Source organism: Lynx canadensis, chromosome X (assembly GCF_007474595.2).
Source record: "Lynx canadensis isolate LIC74 chromosome X, mLynCan4.pri.v2, whole genome shotgun sequence".
NCBI classification, from domain to species: domain Eukaryota; kingdom Metazoa; phylum Chordata; class Mammalia; order Carnivora; family Felidae; genus Lynx; species Lynx canadensis.
In genome coordinates this window covers 119914877-119921875 of record NC_044321.2, presented here as the reverse complement: position 1 = coordinate 119921875, position 6999 = coordinate 119914877, and positions in this window count along the sequence as shown.

The following is a 6999-nucleotide window of genomic DNA, read 5'->3' as shown; positions in this document are numbered from 1 at the left end:
CGGAAACTCACATCTTGTGAGCATGGAGGGAAGGGTCTAGCTCTCATCACAAGGGATCAGAAAAGCCAGGATGTGGGGCACACCTGTTCCCTGTCCATTCCACTTGGCTCCAGTAACCTATACCTGTACCTTGACCAATTGCTTTTAGGCTCACTGGCAATGTGTCCTGCGCCCTTCCCTTCCTCCCCAGGCTGCCCAGCTGTGATGTTGAGGACTGCAGCTCCCTAACCAGCACATTTCTGTAGAGCTCTACTAGCCAGTACAGTTGCCACTGGCTGCATGTGGCTATTTAAATTTAATTAATTGCAATTAGATAAAATTGAGAATTCAGTTCCTCAGTCACAATAGCCAGATTTCAAGTGCTCAATAGCCCCATGTGGTTAGCAGATCCTGTATAGATAATGTTTCCATCATGGCAGAAAGTTCTATTGGACAGTGTCACTCTATCTTCTCCAATTCTCCTTAGAGGGAAACTCTCCATTTCATCCTTAACTGACAAGTCCTCCTGCAGCTCCACTCTGTAAGCCTCTTCCTTCTACCATACCCCATCTATCTCTGGATAGACTAGTTTGCCCTTGGTTGAAAACCTTTCCTCTTCAGCAGCTCAGGCCAACTGCTTCATACACCATCCAACATTCAGGCAAGTCTTTATATCTGGCTCATCCTGCTTTTCCACCCAGATCATATGGATGTGAGAAAGTGACTGGGAGGTGGAATAATAAGTGTGTGACTTCAGCATCCATGCCTGTAGACCATTTGCCACCACCCTTCAGGCCTCCCAGGTCTTTGACCCTGACATCTCTGAAGATCCTGTCAATTCCACTGCAACCTCCTCTTCCAACAGGCAGTCTGCATCCTGTCACCTCTGGAATCTCACTGCAGCCCTTACACGTTTTGACCCCTACCTCCTCTTTTTCTAGCAGGCTTGTTCATTGACCTTCTATGAAAGATAGCAACAACTATTTTTCCAGGTCATGGGGACTTCCCACGCATTTGCTCCTCTACTTTCCTCCCATCCATTAACCCTTTTCTCTGTTCACTTCTCGCCCTATACAGCTTAGAGACAATGGCCCATCACTTCAACAACTCTCTTGTCAACATCTGAATCTCCTTTATTGCACTGTCTGTCACCTCCACCTGACATGGCATCAAATCTGGACAAATCCAAACATCTGCTTTCTTCATGCCTGCCCCAAGGCAATGGTAGTACTGGCACAGGTCACAGAACTATGCAAAATAGTATCAATATAAATTTCTGGATCCTACCCCTTCTCACATTCACAAGAACTCCCTTCTTAGTAATTATCCCTTTCTATTTTGCATCATTTGGAGCATTCCCATCAACATTAACAAAATAAAAGAAGAATTTCACTTAACCCACTCCCACCTCCAGTTAGTGTTCCATTTCTCTGCTGCCCTACTGAGCAAAACTCTATGAAAGAGGTATCTAGACTCACTATCTCTACTTCTTCCCCCATTCTTCATAAACCCATTTCCGTTAGGATTTCAACCCTAACACTCACTAAAGTGTTGTCAAGGTTACAAATGATCTCCATGTTGCCAAGCCCAGTGGTCACATCTCTGCCCTTACTTATTAACCTCTTAACCATAGTTGATCACTCCTTAATTATAGAAAAACATGCTTCTCTTGGTCTCTATGACACCCTACTTATCTGGAGGTGTTGAAGGTTAGGAGCACAGCCTCTGGAAATGGACTGTCTGGGTGAAAATCCTGGCTGTGCCAATAAATAGCAGTGTGACCTTGGGCAAGTTACTTGTCCTCTCTGGGTTTCCACTTCTCACCTGTACAACAGAGGTAAGAATACCAGCATCTGCCTCATTGTAAAGGTTATATGGACAGTACTAAGAATAGAGCTTGTTACATAGAGAGATGCTCAATGAAATCACCATATGGCTGTTGATGGGCTTTAGGACATGCTACCCCAAAACATGGTACCATGGTATATTGAATATTTTAAGATGAAGGAGTTTGACAAAACAGCATAAGCAGGAAGGTTTCCGACCTTCCCTCTGCTCCGCCCCTCCCCCCCACAGCAGATCATAAGACCCTCATGTAAGAAGTGCTCTCCCTATACTCTTAGGAAAAGAACATCCAAGGGGGAGGGAAATGCCAAGAAGTATCTGAACAAACAGGCTTTGCTAAGTTCCCCCCAGTTTATCACACTTAGCTCAAACTCTTTACCCTGTCATATCTTTTCACAACTCTCCACTCTTCACCAAACCTAGCATGAAAACACTCAGGTTTAACCATTTTTTCAGGTCTTCATTTCCTTAGAGGGCTCCCATATCACATAAAACTTATATTAAATAAATGTGTATGCTTCTCTCTTGTTAATCTGTCTCTGTCAGTCTAGTTTTAAGACCCAACCAAAGACCCTAAGAGGGTTCAGGAAATCTTTTTCCTCCCTTTCAATGTATAAAGGTCCACTCAAGCTAAACATGTCCAAACAAAACTCCATCCCATCCAAATCTCTCTTCTCTAGGTCTCCCTAATCTCCATCAGTGGCACCTCCCAGATGTGCAAGTCAAAGGCTAACTTGATTTTTCTTTCTTCCCTCATCTCCACATCTAACCAATCAATAAGTCCTGATTGCTGCTCTACTTTCTAAATATACCCAGATCCCGAGCACTTCTAACCACTTCTACTGCCACGACCAGGCTAGTCCTAGCCAGTGTCTTCATTCACCTCACCAATGTCTCCTAGCTTCCAGTCTTGCCCTGCTGCATGTACTGACCACAAGTCAGCCAGAGCCATGATCCTCTATGCTCTCGGTCTGAGTGATAAGGTAACTCCATTCACCCAGGTGTCCAAACTGGAAACTGGGGTGCCATTTGATACTACTCTTTCCCTCTCCCACTCCAAGACCCAGTTAAGTGTCTCTTCCTGGGCTGCCCTTCTGCCCCAGCACTCATTACTCTGCAAAGTCACTGTCTCCTGTCTCACTCCTTCCTTCCTCCTGGATACAGTAAGAAACACATCTCATGCTTGCCCACTCACCCAAGCACTTGGTACAGTGCCTGAGTGGGTACACAAAAAATATTTGCCAAATAAATGAAGGAAAGGATAAAGGTTCATTTCAAATGCAGTGTGTATGATCAAGGTGGCATTTCATATCAGCGGATTAAAGGTGTATCATTCAATAGATGATATTGGAACAACTGGCCATTTGGAAAAACAAGCTGGATTTCCTACCTCACACTCCACACTGAAATAAACTCCAGATGGCTCAGAAATTTAATGTAAAAAAATTGAAACCATAAAAGTACTAGAAGGAATCCTGGGGTGTGGACTGTCTTTCTAAGTATGTCATGAAAACCAGAAATCATAAAATAAAAGACAGAGAAATTGAAAACTTCTGCATGGCAAAACCCACTGTAACTGTCATTAGACAAATGACAAACGAGGAAGAGTTATTTGCTATTTGCACCACATATGGCAGGGAAAGTCTTAATCATCCTAAAATAAAAAGGGGCTCCTTTCAAAGCAAGCAAATAGGAAAATAGGCAGCAAAGAAGGGAACAAACAATTCACAAAAGAAGTTCATTAACATATGAAGGAAATGTAAATGTAGTCAGAAATTCCTATCCCTCTCTCAGATATGGAAAAGTGAAAATGGGTATCCTAGGGGTGAGAGTATTAATTGTAACATTTCTGGAAGGGTCATCTAGAAATATATAACAAAATGAAAGAGGAAGACTCCCTTTGACCCAGCAATACCAACATTTAAAAATTCCCTTTATATATATATACACACATATACACACACACATAATGGTATATATGTAAATTATATAAAATGTGATGCAGGTAAACATGTACCCACTAGCCAGCATCATTGTCTAAGCCTTTTGTCCTGAGTCCTGGTACTCAGGATGACCTGTCCTGGCTTGGGATGAATGACTAATGTCTCTACTTGTGCTCTTGATCCCATCTCCTGCCACTTACTCAGGAACATCCCACTAACATTTTGCCCTTTCTCTTGGGTCATCAATTATTTCCTCTTGGTTGGATCATTCTGATCAACATGCAAATGTGTTATAATTTTTCCCACCATAAAAAAGTTTTTTCTTTTGTTTAATGTTTATTTTTGAGAGAGAGACAGAGAGTGCAAGCGGGGAAAGGGCAGACAGAGAGGGAGACAGAGGATCCAAAGTGGGCCTCAGGCCTCGGCACCGACAGCAAAGAGCCCAATGTGGGCCTTGAACTTGGAAACCACAAAATCATGACCTAAATCAAAGTTGGACGCTTAAGCAACTGAGCCACCCAGGCGCCCCAAAAAGTTTTTTCTTGATCACATCTTTCTCTTTAGCTGTTCTCCATTTATTGCCCTTCTCCCCTTCTCAGTAACAATCCTGGAGAGAACCATCCACACTCCCTGTGACTGATTCTGTTCTATCTCATTCCACAGAGATGGTTCTTATCAAAACTACCACTGCTTTCCATGTTGCTAAATTGAACGGTCAGTTTCTAGTTCTCATTTTACCAGATATGTCAGCAGCTTTTGACATAGGAAACATTCCTTCTGGAAACACTTTTCTCCTGGCTTCCAGGACACCTTACTCTCCTGGCTTCCCTTAGACCTTACCAGCTCCTTTTAAGTTTCCTTTGACCTCTTCTCTTCACTCCTACCCTGTCTAACTTAACTTTGGAATAACCCAGAACTCTCATGTCTTTAAATACCATATGAAGGCTGATGAATCCCATATTTTCATCTCCAACTCAGGCCTTTCCCCTGAATTCCAGATTCCTGTATCACAAGACCTATTCAATATCTCCACTTGTATATCTATTAGGCATTGTATTTGGTGTCCAAACCAAATTCCTTATCAGCCTTTTCTTCCAGACTCATTCTTCCCATAGCTGTCCCTACAAAGTTGGTGGTCACACTATCCTTCTAGTGGCTTGGGCTGAAAACCGTGGTGTGATCTTTGACTCCTCACTTTCTCTCACTCCTTACATCTAATCCATTAGGAAATCCTTCAGCCCCACCTTCCCAATAGATGCAGAAATCTGGCCACTTCTCCCCATCTCTACCATTTGGTGAGTTTATAGTTGTTTTGTTGTTAGGAACAACATGGCTCTGAAAATTCCCTTATACATCTAATCACACAGGCAAGAGATTCCGCAGATGAGCAGTTCTCAAACTTTGGTGAATATCAGAATCCTCTGGAGGGCTTATTAAAACCCAGAGTGCTGGACCTCATCCCCAGAGTTCTTGATTTGGTTTGGAATCCATCCGAATTTCTAAGAAGATGCCAGGTGATGCTGCTGTTACTAGTGCAGAAATTATACTCGGAGATCCATAGCTCTAGGGTATATTATACCCAGGAGTGGAAATGCTGGGTCATAGGATTCATGCGTGTTCTATCTGACAACAGAACACTGATTCCTATTCCTTTCAGTACTGCTTGAGAGTTCCCAGTGATCCACATCCCTGCCAACCCTTGATGTTGTCAGACCTGTTGTATTAACAACATAGTACATACAAAATGTTAGCTCATTGTGGTTTTGAGTTGTATTTATCTTCAGGTGGCAAATACATGGGATATGGGGTGGGGGACATAAGTACAAGTATACTCATTGTAACATTGTTTATGACATTTAAAAACTGGTAACAATCTAGGTTTCCATCAATAGGTACTTTCAAAATTTACAACAGGATACTATGTGAGTGATGAGGATGATGATTATAGGTCTCTAGTTATGGATATGGAAAATGCCTATAATATATTGTTAAACAAGAGGGGAAAAGAAGTTTACCTAAGATACATGACAGCATGTAGAGTGTGATTTCATTTCTGTAAAATTGTTCAAAGGAATTGAGAAACACCTTGGATAATGTTAATACTTGTTATCTTTAGGAGATGTATTCAGGGTTACCTTTACTTTCTTTTTTAAAATTTTCTGTAATGTCAATTCTTTTTAAGTGTGCATATCTCCTTTTTCTTTAAAAGAGTGATTTTGAAAAAATACATTCTGATATTTATGTTTGTATATAATAGAAAGTATCTGGAAGGTTTCACATGAAACTGGTCAGAATGGCTGCTTCTAGGCAATGGGTTTGTGTGGGCTGAGTGGGAAGGTACTTTGAGTTTTCTCTTTATTCCATTCCGTACTCTTTGATTTTTATGACAGTGTATTACTTTCATAATAAAAAAAAACACACTAATAAAAACAAAAAAGAAAAGAGAGTTATTCTTAACACCCAAGCCAGCCCTGCCAGCCCCTGCTGTTGCCAGGCCAGCCCGGCCCACCTAGCTGTGCTGAGGCTCCAGAGACTTCACAAGGAACCCACTTAAGTTGTGCCAGACCTCCTCTGGCCAGGGAGCTTTCAAGCTTTGGAGCCAAGGCCAGTCATTGGGTTGCCCAAGAAAGAGTTCCTCCTGCTTCTGGGTGGTGCCTTGAGCCAAAAGCAATGTGTCACCCCCATAAAGCCTGTGCCTGTGGGCTCCCGCACCCTCTGTGGTGGAAGGAGAGGCCAGCCCCCCAGAGGGCACAGAGAGAAACGATTAACACAGCCAAGGAGCTGTCAGAGGCGGGCAAGCTCCAATAATGAAAATCAGTGTCTCTAACAAAGCACTTTTAAGTCTATAAAGATCAGAGGTAGGAGGAAATAAATTCTACAAAATCAGAAGGTTGTAGAGATGATGAATGTGAAGTCATCTATGACACACTTGGATGCTAGAATCAGAAATCTCCCCCAACTGAGAAAGAATTAATTTGATCTAAAACAAAGACTTCACACAGCATGAACTGGATGTGCAATGGGACTGCGTACAGTTGTAGTTTCTCGAAAGGCACCAGAAGGAGAGATGCTTCCTCTTCACAGCAGCCCCTCTGAGCTCTGAGTGACTACCACATCAACACATGTAGCTAGCTCAGTCTCTTCGTGGAGTGTATCATGTGGTCATCATTCATTTTCCTTTGTCTCCCCCACAGCTCACAAGTTCCAGAAGACAGAAACTGGCCCCCATTCC